Below are 16125 nucleotides of genomic sequence, written 5' to 3'. Positions count from 1 at the left end.
CTGCTTCTTTTCCAACAGAGGGTTGATGACGCCGAGGCCATCGCGCAGCGGAACGAGGACGAGATCCGTGAGTGGAGGGTTCTGGAGCATGAGCATGTTCCCATGCTTCGAACGCCTAGGGAGAGTGCCAACTCAGCTTTGGGCAACATTTGCGAGGCTGCCGCTGAGGAGCCGCATGAGGCCAACTACGCCAGCAACCTTCAGTTTTTCACCAGTGTGGTGACGCTTCTGGAGAACCGCTCCGAGAGGTGCCGTTGGCTTGTTGAAGAGAGGAGCCGAGCCTTGCTCGGGCGCGCCTTCTCTCGTGTCTTCAACTATCTGCAGGAAAGGGACACCCACTTCGACTTCGATGCTGCCATCGCACCCGTGCCCATAGCCGTCCAAGGCGACCTGGCGCAATGGGTGGAGAACAACGTGGACGCCCTCGTCAGGGCCTTTGCGTCTCATGATGACGGCGTGATCGTGGCCGCCGATGAAGGCGGCGTTGTGGATGAGCCTGGCGCTGGCGGAGATGCTGGCGGTGGCGGCGACGATGTCAGCGACGCCAGTGACGCCTCCGAGGGTGCCCCAGAAGACGTGGAGAGTGATATGCCTGACTGATTGCGTGTCACTACTGTTTATCCTGCACGAAGAAGGTTCGGGCTCGGCCCTGAAGAATGTAAGAGCATTTTGGGAGGGGAGGCCCCTCATGTAAAGATCTGTGATTAGCATCCTGGTAAATATAACGTTGCGTGCGAGCTTAGCCGCTAGCCCAGCGATGGTTCAGCTGATTTGTTTACCTTTCGACCCCGACGAGTCCTGAGCGGGCCCACGGGGGCCGCCGTGCCTCGGGCTTCTTCTGATTAACCTGTTGATCCTATGATGAGAACCTCCGGAGAGGGTGTGGCGACAGCGGTCCCGGCTGTAGACGTGCCTGGGCCGGCCCTGGCTCGCGAGGGGCTCGTGAGGGGGGGGGGCAGCCGACGCTAACTTTGGACGTAAAGCCAAAACCAGAACACGAGAGATTGCTCGAATGAGACTAAACACCCCTTCCCCAAACACACGCAAGTCTTGAGCTCAAATCCAACTTAAATCCAAATCAAAGAACCTTGTCAACAAAAAAGAAGCAAAAAGCAAAAGGCTGCGTCCGGCACCTAGTCTAGTCTTCGACGTCTTCTCACCAGCGTGGAGCTAAGTGCTACCACTGGGCGTGGGCGGGAGCCCTCGAAGCCCGAGGGCGGCTCTCCAGAGACTTCGGGGCATGTACAGCCCCACTCATTATTACGTGAGAGTGTCACGGGGTGGCGAGCTTCACAGGCACTAGGCCTTCTTCACGGGTACCGGCCTTGCTTCATATCGCCAGGCGAGGGCCCCGCCTTGCGCCTCACTCTGCCGCCATTGACGGCGACCGGAAACCAGGACGACGCCAATGGGGTAGAGCGGTCGCCAGCGGTTCCCCAGACGACCACGGGTCCTCTGCTGGGGGCAGGCCCTGGGGCACCTGCCCGGCAGAGGGCCTACCTCTTGAGAGCGCCTTGCTCCGACCGCCGTGGGGACGAACCTGAATCTCAGCCCCTCTCCTGCAGCCCCCTGCGCCCTCCTCCTGAGGGGTATGAGGCTGCAGCATTGGGGCAACCATCTGCTGCGGCGACCTGTATCTCCTGCGACCCATGGTTAGCATAAGCTTGCTCCTGGGGGATGAGTGGTACCCGATAGTTGCTGCCACCGGTGCGGTTGTCGAGGCTCTCTTGGGATTCCTAAAAGAGCCCAGCTTCTAGCGTCTCCTCGCCCCAGCCTGGCCTGAGGAATGAGCCATGATCTTCTTCCAGCGCGCACCCGTGATCCACCATGCGGGGCACATAAGCTTCTGGGGCCACCGCCCCATGGGTCTCGCCGAAGCGCCCCACATGCCACACAGTCTGGCTTGGAGCGTCGTCTTGGGAGTGATGGCGCGCCGGTCCGCCGAAGCCAAAGGCCGCGGCGTGCACCCCTTCGCCGGCCTGAGGAGGGGTCGGCGCGATTTGTCGCCCGGTGCTGACGGAGGTGTTGGCGCTGGACTGGCCCGGGAGTCCGCTTGAAGTTACGTGAGCACGCATAATGCCACCATGTGGCCAGCCCTGGATCTGGGCGGCAGCTGGACGCAGAAAGGGGGTGCTCCTGAGGCGGCGGCGTCCAAGAGCTCAGCCACTCACTCCAACAACACGTTGCGGCTGCCTTCCAGCAAACGGCACCGTTGCAGCTCTCGGGCCACCGTGAGCGCGGGCCTGGAGTTTGCCTGCTCCCGTCGGGTGTACGGCGCTGTGGCCGCGGCGTGGTTTGAGGCCCTTGCTGTGGCCCGCACCGGAACGCGGGCTGCCTGAGGCGCAAGTTGAGGTTGCCCTGATCCGACGATACGGCGTGGGCGGGCCACGCCGCCCAGCGGTCGGCGTTGGTGGCCGGGTCACTTGACATCTGATTACAAGGCGACGGAACGCGATGCGGAGGAAGAAGGATTCCAGCGCACCCCTACCTGGTGCGCCAAATGTCCGATTTCGGGTTCCGGCAGACCCTTGAGGTTCAAACACCGGGGTGCGCGCGGAGATCTCTCCCCTACCGATCTACGTCCGATATCCTCGTGCGATGTAAGCTAGAAACGATGAACAACGTAAAGCACACGAGATTTATACTGGTTCAGGCCACCGTTGTGGTGTAATACCCTACTCTAGTGTGTGTTGTGGTGGATTGCCTCAGGGGCTGGAGATGAATAGTACAGGGGAAGAACAGCCTCGCGAGAGGTGTTCTTGATCTGGTGCAGTGTGTTATACTTGGTCTGGATCTCCCTCTCTACCAGTTCGATGGATGCCACTCGATGCCTCTACTCTGTGGTGGCTAGCTCTATTTATAGAGGCCCTGGGCCTCTCCTCAAATAATGAGCGGGAAGGGCGCCAACAATTGGTCATTTTGAAGGGGAACATCGAGTGCAAGTTATCCTGACCAAAGGTGGTCTTCGGCTGACAAAAGCACTGGTGGTGACGCCGTCTTGGGCTCCACAGTGACCTCCGTCCTGCCGTTCGGCTGGTCTTGGTCTCGTTGCACCGGAATGGTAACCTTTGCCTGATGCCTCGGCCTGTGCTTGCCCCCTTTGCACCGAAGGGGAAACAAGGACACTACGCAGGCCGGCGCCCGCCTGGTGCCCGCCTTGGCTCGATCATCATGGCTTGTGAGGGAGTCCTGGATTAGGAGGTATCCGGACAGCCGGGGTATAACCTTTGGCCGGACTGTTGGACTATGAAGATACAAGATTGAAGACTTCATCCCGTGTCCGGATGGGACTCTCCTTGGTGTGGAAGGCAAGCTTGGCAATACGGATATGTAGATCTCCTTCCTTGTAACCGACTCTGTGTAACCCTAGGCCCCTCCGGTGTCTATATAAACCGGAGGGTTTAGTCCATAGGACAGAACAATAACAACAATCATACCATAGGCTAGCTTCTAGGGTTTAGCCTCTCCGATCTCGTGGTAGATCTACTCTTGTACCACCCATATCATCAATATTAATCAAGCAGGAGTAGGGTTTTACCTCCATCGAGAGGGCCCGAACATGGGTAAAAACATCGTGTCCCTTGTCTCCTATTACCATCCGCCTAGACGCACAGTTCGGGACCCCCTACCCAAGATCTGCCGGTTTTGACACCGACATTGGTGCTTTCATTGAGAGTTCCTCTGTGTGGTCATCATCAGGCTTGATGGCTCCTTCGATCATCGCTAGCGATTCAGTCCAGGGTGAGACTTTTCTCCCTGGACAGATTTTTGTATTCGACGGCTTTGCACTGCGGGCCAATTCGCTTGGCCATCTGGAGCAGATTGAAAGTTGCGCCCCTAGCCGTCAAGTCAGGTTTGGAAGCTAAAACGACACGGCCGATATCCGCGGAGACTTGATCTTCGACGGATTCGAGCCCTTGCCGAGTGCGCCGCACTATCAGGATGGGCATGATTTAGCTCTGCCGTCGGACAATGTTCAGGAGGTCGCACCTGCAACCGCTCCGACCTTCAATTCGGAGCCAATTGCGTCATCCATGGACGGGTGGTTGAGCCCCATCATGGAGGCCGCAGCCTCGATGGCGATCGAGCCGAATTCCAGCCTCACCCCTCGCGAGGTCAATGACTCCAAATTGCCGGACTCCCTTCCGGACTCCGAGACGCCCGCGCCCCAGCCAATCGAATCCGATTGGGTGCCGATCATGGAGTTCACCGCCACGGATATCTTCCAGCACTCGCCCTTTGGCGACATACTGAACTCATTGAGGTCTCTCTCCCTGTCAGGAGAGTCCTGGCCGGATTATGACCGGCAGGATTGGGATGCGGATGACGAGGAAATTCGACGCCCACCCACCACCCACTTAGTAGCCACTTTCGATGATCTGACCAACATTCTCAACTTCGACTCCGAAGACATCGACGGTATGGACGACGATGCAGGAGACGAACAGGAACCACTGCTCACAGGGCACCGGACAGCCATCTCATCCCACGATGTATACCTGGTAGACACACCAAAAGGAAGCGACGACGAGGAACGTAAGGACGCAGCAAAGGATCGTTCGCTAGAAAAGCACTCAAAGCGGCGGCGCAAGCGCCGCCCCAAACCCCGCCTCGACAGAAATAGTGGTCATGCGGACCCAGCGATAGAGTAGGGTAAGCCGGCGGACGACGAACATGGCATCGAACAACCGTCCGACCAGGGCGACACGGATAATCAAACCGAACTACCCGTCTCCGGTGAAGATAACAGCCCAGATGACCTAACGCCGGACAAGCTCACGAAGTAGCAGAACCTCCATAAAAGGCTCGTCGCCATAGCGCGTAGCCTGAAAAAGCAGAAGTGGAAGCTCAAGACTGTGGAAGATGCACTCAGAATCAGATGGAGCAAAGTACTCAAACCCACAGACAAATATGGCAGCAGTCACCACATCAAGAGCTACCCAAAGCGAAAGCTACTGCCTGAGTTCGATGAGGAGGCCTTAGAGCCCCCGCAATCAAAAAACCAAGCAGCCATATGGTCGGATAGACGACCTCATGGCCAACATAGGGAGGCAAATAATGCTGCACACAGGCCAGCACACGATCCACATAAGGGCTTGCATCCAAAAAATGGCCCAACTAGATCTATCTACGGGCCAAGAAGGCATGCTCCAGCAAGCAATGCAACACAAAGAAAATCCGAACACCTCGGTACACCCAAATACAGGGGTGCCGCCCATCCCCTATGTTTCACCGATGAGGTGCTGGACCATTAATTTCCAGAGGGATTGAAACCCGTAAACATAGAGGTATACGACGGAACGACAGACCCTGGGGTCTGGATTGAGGACTACATCCTCCATATCCACGTGGCTCGAGGAGATGACCTCCACGCCATCAAATACCTACCCCTCAAGCTCAAAGGGCCAGCCAGGCATTGGCTCAAAAGCCTCCCCAAAAACATTATTGGAAGTTGGGAAGAGCTCGAGGACGCCTTTCGGGCAAATTTTCAAGGGACCTATGTCCGACCACCGGATGCAGACGATTTAAGTCACATAACTCAGCAGCCCGGAGAGTCAGCCCGAAAACTTTGGAACATGTTTCTTACTAAAAAGAACCAAATAGTCGACTGTCCGGACGCCGAAGCCTTAGCGGCTTTCAAACACAGCGTTCGAGACGAATGGCTCGCTAGACACCTTGGCCAGGAAAAGCCAAGAACAATGGCCGCATTAACAAGCCTCATGACCCGCTTTTGCGCGGGCGAGGACAGCTGGTTGGCAAGATGTAGCACCAGCGACCCAAGTACATCCGAAGTCAGGGACGGAAACAGGAAGCCACGACGCAGCAAAGACCAGCGTCGGAATAAGGAAAACAGCCCGAAGAGCACGGCCGTTAACACCGGATTCAAAAGCTCTCAGCGGGGTCAGCAAAAGCTGCCTCTCAAAGACAACAGAGACGAACTATCTAGTCTCAACAAAATTCTGGACAAGATATGTCAAATCCACAGCACCCCCGATAAACCTGCAAATCATACCCATGGAGAATGTTGGGTATTCAAGCAATCCAGCAACCTCAACGCCGAACACAAGGGGCTGGATACACCAAGTGAAGACGATGACGAACCCCGTAAGCAAAGCACTGGGGAACAGAAGAAATTCCCATCAAAAGTAAAAACAGTAAACGTGCTACGCGTGACAAAGGGGAGAAGCAAAGTGGTGCCCATAGAGATATGTGCCCTAGAGCCTATCACAATGGAGTTCCGCCACTGGTCATCCAAACCGATTACCTTCGACAGTCGGGATTACTCTGCAAGTATCCGGCACGCAGGATGGGCTGCCCTGGTGTTAGACCCAATAATTGACGGATACTACTTCACACGAGTCCTGATGGATGGCGGCAGGAGTTTAAACCTGATATATCAGGACACGGTCCGCAAAATGGGTGTAGACCCAACAAAAATTAGCCATAGAAATATTTCCTTTAAAGGAGTAACACCAGGCCGAGGGGCTCATTGCTCAGGCTCCCTCCTACTAGAAGTCATATTCGGCTCTCCCGATAACTTCCGTAGCGAAAAGCTAACCTTCCACATCACTCCGTTTAAGAGTGGCTATCAAGCACTATTTGGACGCGACACTTTCGCTCGCTTCAACACAATACCGCACTATGCGTCTCTCATGCTTAAGATGCCCGGTCCACAAGGCATCATTTCAGTAAAGGGAAATATTGAACGCTCCTTACGCGCGAAAGACTGTGCGGCTGCCTTGGCAGCCACACACTAAACTGCCTCACCAACCAGAACGCCTAATAGGTCGTTAAGACCACGGACACGGCTGGACGAGTCCGGCGTAACTGTATAATTATTAAAGGTTTGATGGTTATACACCCCTATACAAGGCGCTCCGCGCATATAAACAAGCAGCAATAAAACTCAATTCTTCCCACCTTGGATCATACTTTGTTTACTTATTATAACACACATTTCGCACGACTACTTTTTCAACTAAGTTCCTCTCTTTTACAGATGAACATCATGCTACACCTGTCTAGGATACGACACAACGGAGACACAGGCGCAGACGTGTAGCAGGGACCCGTTCCAAGGATTATTTTTATATTAAGGCCCTGCGTAACCCTTTTTTTACTGTCTCTCATTGATACACATCTCCCGTATTCTCAGAATGACCGCGGGGGAGGCTGGCGTTTTGGCATGTGGCCACGTTAGAGTATTGCATGTACCTGGACACCAGGGGCTTATTGCAAAGGGCGCCGTTCAGCCCGTTTTATATCAAAAAAGACCGAATACCCTAGGGAGTATTCGGCGTCACGAGTTTGGCCTTATATGCATCAGCTCCGAATCATGTCTTTGGTCAAATGTTGGGTTTGCCCGGCTCCTGTGTTTTGCTGCCTTATGTTCCGCTCTATCGGCTAAGGCGGCACCAGGAGAACTACTGCGATTGTGCCCCGGTTCAGCCAGGCGAGCACCTCAGTAGAGAAAGCCAAAAACTGACTGTCATGATATAGCGTGAGACTGGTCAACCACTTAATGACCTCACGGAATCTTCGAGATTCCTCCGCCTTAACGAAGGGCCGTTTCCCGACCAGGCAAACACGCGCCCCGAATCCGGGTGAGCGCGGAGCCACCAGGGGCTATATAGTAGCCCCACTTTCAAACTCCTATGGCTAAGTGAAAGTGATAAAGCATCATAGTCTGATTGCCTAGTTCGGTGCGCTATCACCTCCTTAGTGGACCAAGACGTTGGATCAAGTGTGAATGTGCATCTTCTGCGAACACCCCCACATTATATGCGTGGGGGCTGAAGCCGACGACTACCATCTTTCAGGTTATATACATATATACATAAACGGCCGCACAGGAGGTATAATAATTCTTGAAGGCACAAGTATAAAATAGCCTTTACATATTAGCAAAACATTGTTTTCAATGGGAATACATGGCATTAGAACATAATATTCTTCGAGCACTGCGCCTCTATCGAACGAGCGCGCTCCAAAACTTCTTGAAAGTAGTGCTCGGCAGGTACACGGCTTTTGACCGAATGATGGGCTGCAATGGCGGTGGCTTCCTTCTCTGCCCAGTATGTCTTGACACGGGCAAGGGCCATCCGCGCGCCCTCCACGCACGCTGACCTCTTCATCGCGTTGGTATGCGGCACTACACCAAGGAACTGCCGCACCAAGCTAAAATAACTGTTCGGCTTTGGCCTTTCTGGCCACAGATGATCCACAACATACCTCATGGCAATTCCGGACAATCTATTCAGCTCGGCCCATTCGGCCAGCTGATCAGTCAATGGAAGCGGACGCTCCGGATCATTAAATTGCGACCAGAACAGCTTTTCCACTTCGCGATCCTTTTGATCTCGGAAGTGTTCGGTCGCATCAGCAGCACTCACTGCTAAGTCCAGATATGTGTCCGCAGAGCTCCACATCCGGTCCAGAGGAGCATATTTAGGATCGCCGAACTTCATCCGCAGCATAAAGGGCTTCCCGGCCGCGATATCTCCGGCCTGACGCGGCTCCTCCTTCAATGCTCTCATCGCAGAGCGAGTATCCTTGGCTGCCACCGTGGCCTTCTCTAGGTCCGACCTCCTCGCTTGATCTTCCTTTTCAAGAAGCTCGTAACGGTCAGTAGCACTCTTCAACTCCACAGCCATTTTGGCCATTTTCCCCTTGCTTCGGCGGTGAGCAGCCTGTTCGGCTTTCAGCTCCTCGATTGCCTTTAGGGTAGCCGCATCGCTTCTCTTTGCTTGTTCCTTGGCTCGGGCAAGTTCCGCCCGAAGGTTCTCCATGGCCGCAGCTCCATCTGCATTTAAAACATATGTTATACATACTGGCATCATGCTCCTCTTATCATGTGTCACCGGAGAATTACATACCTTGCGCCTCGTCAAGCCGTTTGTTGACAAGTACGATGTCGGCATCCGCCACGTCAAGTTGCTGCTTCAGCTCGGCAAATTCGTCAGTCCGGCTGGCCACCGGACACTTCGCTGCCTGCACATTAAGGCGGCAGGATCAAACCTGGGAATATGATCCTCTGCGCACTGTCGTCTACGACAGCACCCAGAGTCTCAGGGGCTACCATCTACACAGGACGCATCTTAAAGTATGCGGCATCACCAAAAAGGTACAGCATTTCACGTACCTCAAAACCTGTCAGTAGACTCATGACAGCTTCATGCAATCCGCTCTCCGCGGACGAAATTCTTTCAGTTACTATACACATCAACGTACCGTGCTCTTCTGAGATGGACGCTCGGCCTAGCAGATCCCTCAGCACTCCCGACCATGCACCATACAGTGCCAGACTCATTCGGCTGCTTCTTCCGACAGCCGGATATTGAGGGCTTCAGGTGGCCATATGACTGCCTTCTGGCCTTGCCGGATCAGGAGAAACCCTCCGTGACGACACCTCGGGGTCGCCCGCCTCATGAGGCGGTACGGTAGGGGGAGGTGTTCCGCTCTCCATCATCTCCGGAAGAAGATCCCCCAAAGACGAGCTCTGCTGAGAAGGCCTAAGATCCGAACTGCAAGATAAACGCTTCGGTTATTTTCCTCAGAAGTAAAACAAGGGTCTCTCTCATTATTAAAACACCCTTTTACTTACGGCTCGGTGGAGGGCTGACCCCCTTGAGGGCATAGTACGGCTGGGATATCCCTCGGTGTAGGACCCTCTGGCGAAAATTTCATCCCCCGCTTTGAGACCATTGTCTCCGGGTCTTCAAAGGTGGTCCTCTTTTTCCCCTGAGGAGGGGAATTTTTGATTCCTCCCTTCTGGTGAACCCCCTTCGCAAAGGCGGTAGCTTCCTTGTTCCCCCCTTCATCTTCTCCCGAACGTGCGATCTCCAGCATCCTGGTTAACACGGGATCCATCGAGGTCTCAGGGAGGGGGGCCGGACACCTGATCATCTTTGCCTTCGCTATCCACTCCTGGTTCAAGAGCGGATCTTTTTCATAGAAGCAATGTTGCGGTAAATGAATGAATAGTGTGTTCGGACACAGAGCTACTTACTTGGGTATCCGGACGGTTGCAGCTTAGGCCTGCATCCTCAGTAGAGTCCGGACACATAGTTTGTGGTCCTAAGAACAATTGGTGCATCTCCGCGGGCGTCATACCGAGGAAATGCTGAAGAGCTCGCGGTCCCTCTGGATTGAACTCCCACAAGGAGAGGGGCCGACGTTTGCAGGGGAGAACTCGGCGAATTAACATAACCTGCATCACCACGACCAGACTGACATCTCTCTCCAAGAGGTCTCGGATGAGGCTCTGCAATATAGGAACGTCCTTTGCCAGCCCCTAGTCTAATCCCTTGCTGACCCATGACGTTAGTTGTGGCGGGGGACCCGAGCGAAAAATAGGCGGAGCCACCCACTTGGTACCCCTGGGAGCTATGATATAAAACCACTCTTGTTGCCATAAGCTGGACTCCTCTAGGAAAGAGCCCTCGGGCCATGGGGCGTCAGCATTCTTGCTTATTACGGCGCCTCCGCACTCTGCTTGCCGTCCCTCGACCGTTTTCGGCTCCACCTTGAAGGTCTTGAGCCATAATCTGAAGTGAGGGGTAATACGGAGGAAAGCTTCGCACACGACTATGAACAATGAGATGTGGAGGATAGACTCCAGGGCTAAGTTGTGGAAGTCCAGCCCATAATAGAACATGAGCCCCCTCACGAAGGGATCCGGCGTCAAGCCTAGCCCTCAGAGGAAGTGAGAAACAAACACGACGCTCTAACCGGGCTTGGGAGTGGGAATAACCTGCCCTTGAGCAGGTAGCCTATGCGGGATTTCGTCGGTCAAGTACCTGGCCTCCCTTAGCTTTATTATGTCTTCCTCTGTGACGGAGGAAGGCATCCATCGACCTTGGAGGTTGGATCCGGACATGATTGAAGGTCCGAAGCGTCTGAATCTGAAGCTTCGGGTGTTGGAACTCGAGGTGGCAGGCGGATTCGATTGAGATCGAGAGAAAAAGTAAGGCCTTGGTCTCTTTATAAAGAGGTGGAATACCGAGAGCCCTCCATATGACCGTTTGGGACTTACCTTCGATCGAGGAGACATACCAACGGGCACGGCTGGGTTACCCACGTCCGTATTGATGAGAATCCCGTGATAAGGGGACACGATCTCTGCTTCGACAAAACGTGCCAACGAAACCGCCTCGCAAAACGCACTGAGGTGGAACAGTAAAAAACGATTCGAATAAAGGCTTGGCTGTGGTGTGATGTCATGCTACAGAATACGTCAGCATATTAGATTTGTGAGAATATTACTCTCTCTACGGTGGTATGTGGAACTTGTTTTGCAGAGCCGGACACAATCCTCGTGTTCAAAATCTTCTATGAAGTATTCGGAGGAGGAACCCGCCTTGCAATGCCGAAGACAATCTGCGCGCCGGACTCATCTTCATTGAAGCCTGGTTCAGGGGCTACTAAGGGAGTCCTGGATTAGGGGGCATCCGGACAGCCGGACTATAACCTTTGGCCGGACTGTTGGACTATGAAGATACAAGATTGAAGACTTCATCCCGTGTCCGGATGGGACTCTCCTTGGCGTGGAAGGCAAGCTTGGCAATACGGATATGTAGATCTCCTTCCTTGTAACCGACTCTATGTAACACTAGCCCCCTCCGGTGTCTATATAAACCGGAGGGTTTAGTCTGTAGGACAGAACAATAACAACAATCATACCATAGGCTAGCTTCTAGGGTTTAGCCTCTCCGATCTCGTGGTAGATCAACTCTTGTACTACCCATATCATCAATATTAATCAAGCAGGAGTAGGGTTTTACCTCCATCGAGATGGCCCAAACCTGGGTAAAACATCGTGTCCCTTGTCTCCTGTTACCATCCGCCTAGACGCACAGTTCAGGACCCCCTACCCGAGATCCGCCGGTTTTGACACCGAGAGCTTGCGTCATGGGCTCCTCGCGAGGTGCCCCTTCCTTGATCTCTCCGCCTCCTCGCGAGCCTTCCTGATGAGGCTTCCTTTGAGGAAGCTTCCTGTCGTCCGCCCCACGAGGCTTGGTCCCTCGCGAGGGTCTTGAGCTTGAGTTGATGAAGATGGGCCGCGCTGGGCCCCCACTTGAGCCACGCCGCAGGCCGCAGGCAGGCATGTCTGGGGACCCCCGTTCCCAGAACGCCGACACCATCATATGCATATCATATTTTATTTGCATTTTGGTTGCGATCCTAAAAATCCTAAGCAACTCAAGGACCCACGGAGAGAGTTGGGGATTTCATTTATTTTCATATTTGAATTTTTCTCACATTGGAAAAAAGGATCATTTTGATTTTAATAAATTTTCTCTCCGAAATATTTCTGATATTAAAATAAAAAGAGAGAAGATAATATGAATTCTTCAAAAAGAGAGAAATATTGGAGGAAAGAATTTTAAAATCAAATAAATATTTTATTTGGATTATATTCGAGATTTATTTGAATTAGAAAAAAAATATGCATTTTGCAAAATTGCATTTTTAGGCAAGAAAAATGTTCACTTTGTTCTAAATATTTTATTTAGACGGTGAAAATTGTTTTTGGTATTTTTAGAATTTTTCTTAAATTTATTTAGGATTTTTCTTCGGCGGAATTTATTTTTAAAAAAAGTTCTCGACCGGCCCGAGCCGAGCTGAGCCAAGCCCAGCCGCGTCGCCGCCTTGCCCGCGTCGCCCGCCGTGGAGTCGCCGGACTCCCGAAGGAGTCCAACTCACCGTCGCCTCGCCGACCCCCTCTCCAAGTTGGAGAACGAGGGGGGCTTTATAAGCAGCCCCGAGGCCGCCGCCTCCTCCTCGTCTCGCACCGCAGCCCCGCCGCCAGCGCCGCCACCGCTGCCTTGCGTTGCCGCCTAGCGCCGCTGCCCACGCCGCGCCGCCGCTTCCCCGCACCACCGCCCCGCCTAGCCGCCGAAGCCGGAGCCGCCGGATCTCGCCGCCACCCGCCGGATCTCGCCGCTGGTTTTCTCCCGTTAAACAGTATAAAATTAGTTTGGTTTTTTTGGTTTATTTTTTTAGATCGGTTTAGGTTAGATCATTTTTTTTATTTGTTCATTAATTAGCGAACGTTCGTCAGATTAGTTTCTGTAATGAAGGAATTCGTTCATTTAGTTCTGTTAGCGAACGTTCGGTCGTTAGTCTTTTTCTTTTTGTTTTATTTTCGGCCAGGGACTTATCCGTGATTATTTTTTATCGCAGATTAGCCCCTAATCTTCAAACCCTCGCAACTTTTTAACCATTCGTCCAAATCCAGTGAAACCAACGCCAAAATATTCGACTCGAACCCCTATTTCCCGTTAATCAACTTGAAAATGATTTTGACAATTTAAAATTTTCTTGCAAGCAAACTTGAATTTGAACTTCTTTTGATCGTAGTTTGAGTTTCGTAGCTCCGATTGGAGTGATTCTTTTTTCACATCGAAGCTCTTTAGTTGAACTTTCAGTTTAGACTTTCTCATCTGAGCTTTACCCTTGCATCTATGCTTGAGTGCGTATGTATGCTATTGTTTATTTGTGATAGAATTTCTAGAGTGCGAAGCATGCTATTACGAGTCTCTAGGGTTTGCGAATCATCAGCAAGGCAAGTAACACTTTGATCATACCCCGTTTTTACCCAAGTTTTTATGCATTAGTTTCAACCCTCAAACATTGCATGAGTAGGATTGATAACATGTGGGTATTGGGAAGTAGATGATGAGGTAGAACCTATTGTCCTTTATATCAAACCCTGGGAGTTACTTCTATGTTATGCTTATACTGCTATGCTATGCTCGTAGACTTGGTTTGGTTTAAGTGATCCATGACAGATGTGAGAGATGTTAATTAATGGTTAACTTAAGGTGGCTACTTTAATACACATCTGGGTGGATTGGTTGCGGGCACCTGGAGAATCTAGTGTTGTCCTAGGATATCCCGGAGTAACCGTGTGATCATCCTATGGTTCGCCACCCAGGCTCAAAGGGATCATAAGATTATTCATGCTAGAAACTTCCGTGTGCAGCCACAAGCCATTACGGGCTCTGACATAGTTGAGTATGTTGTGTGACCTCTTTCAATGGTAGGCTAGCAGATGTAGAGGATGTAGGTGGTACTATCTACCCAGAGTAAAGATTTAATGCTTCTGAAAGACTGTGTTTTGGTCATTCGTTTCTCAAACACCATGTAGTGTGAGAAAATCCAACAGAGGAGATCGAGTCTTGTGGGGAAAAGTGCGCAAACCTCTGCAGAGTGTACAAACTAATCATGATTAGCCATGTCCCCGGTTATGGACATCTTGAGTATCTGGTTCTTGAATTATTGATTTTGATCTCATCACTTTAAATTAATTTGTTGGGTACTAAATACTGTTTAATTGGGATTGAGTTGGAGGAACCTTCTCAATGTTTATCAACTACCATGATCATTAAACAAAATATATTCCTTTGTTGTAGGGAAAAATTGGCTTTATGCAAAAATTTAACTTAGAGCTTTCACCAGCCAAATATGCATGCAGTGATAGCTATTTTTCATCATTATCTTATGGTGTGAATTTGCCAATACATTCAATATACTGACCTATATGGCTGCAACGTCTCATGTTGCAGGAATCTTACGACAAGTAAGTGATACGTTAGGGTTACGATTTCTACACTCAACTTTGCCGTTGGTGTTGATGGGAATCCACAACCTTGTTGTTACTTCCGCTATTTGGATTGAGCTAATAGTATTTACGTTATTTCATACATGTGATTTATCTCTGTTATAAATCCTCGAGTATTGTGTGTGTCAGCATACCGATCTAGGGATGACACTTAAGCATAGAGACTTGACCCATTCGGGTCGGGTCGCTACAAAATTGCTCTCTCTAAATATGTATGATCTATTAGTGTGAAGAAGATAAGCTTTATACGAACATGTGATATGTAATAAATAAAAGCGATGGACTGCATAATAAAGGTCTTTATCGCAAGTGGCAATATAAAGTGACGTTCTTTTGCATTAAGATTTTGTGCATCGAACCATAAAAGGGCATGGTAACCTCTGCTTCCCTCTGTGAAGGGCCTATCTTTTATTTTTATCTCCTACCCGTATGCAAGAGTCATGGTGATCATCACCTTTCCTTTTTACACTTTTTCCTTTGGCAAGCTCTATGTGTTGGAGCGATCCGGATATATATATCCACTTGGATGTAGGTTATCATAAAGTATTATTGTTGACATTACCCTTGAGGTAAAAGGTTGGGAGGCAAAACTATAAGCCCCTATCTTTATCTGTGTCCGATTAATACTTTGTACCCATAAGTATCACGTGAGTGTTAGCAATTGTGAAAGTTTATATGATAGTTGAGTATGTGGACTTGCTGAAAAGCTATTATATTGATTGTTTTCGATGTTACGATAAACTGCAATTGCTTCAATGATTGAGATCATAGTTTGTTAGTTTTCAATGAAGTTTCTGATTCGTAATTCGCCTTGTGAATGAATTGTCACTTTATCATAAGAAATTATATGGCAATATATGTTGTTGTTCTAAAGATGATCATGATGCCCTCATGTCCATATTTTATTTTATCGACACCTCTGTCTCTAAACATGTGGACATATTTATCGATATTGGCTTTCGCTTGAGGACAAGCGAGGTCTAAGCTTGGGGGAGTTGATAAGTCCATTTTGCATCATGCTTTTATATTGATATTTAACACATTATGGGTTGTTATTACACATTATATCACAATACTTATGCCTATTCTCTCTTATTTTACAAGGTTTACATGAAGAGGGAGAATATCGGCAGCTGGAATTCTGGACTGGGAAAGGAGCAAATATTACAGACCTATTCTGCACAACTCCAAAAGTCCTGAAAGTTCACGGGGCTTATTTTTGGAATATATAAAAAATATTGGGCGAAGAAAGAACTAGAGGGGGCCACCAGCCAGCCACAAGGGTGGAGGGCGCGCCCCCCGACCTTGTGGGCCCACTGGCAGGCTTCCGGTGCCCATCTTCTGCTATATGTTGTCTTTTACCCTAGAAAAAATCATAAGGAAGCTTTCGGGATGAAGCGCCGCCATCAAGAGGCGGAACCTGGGCAGAACCAATCTAGGGCTCCAGCGGAGCTGTTCTGTCGGAGAAACATCCCTCCGGGAGGGGGAAATCATCGCCA

Source organism: Triticum urartu, chromosome 6 (genome assembly GCF_003073215.2).
Source record: "Triticum urartu cultivar G1812 chromosome 6, Tu2.1, whole genome shotgun sequence".
In the NCBI taxonomy this organism is placed as follows: domain Eukaryota; kingdom Viridiplantae; phylum Streptophyta; class Magnoliopsida; order Poales; family Poaceae; genus Triticum; species Triticum urartu.
Note: the sequence above shows the minus strand (reverse complement) of the source record.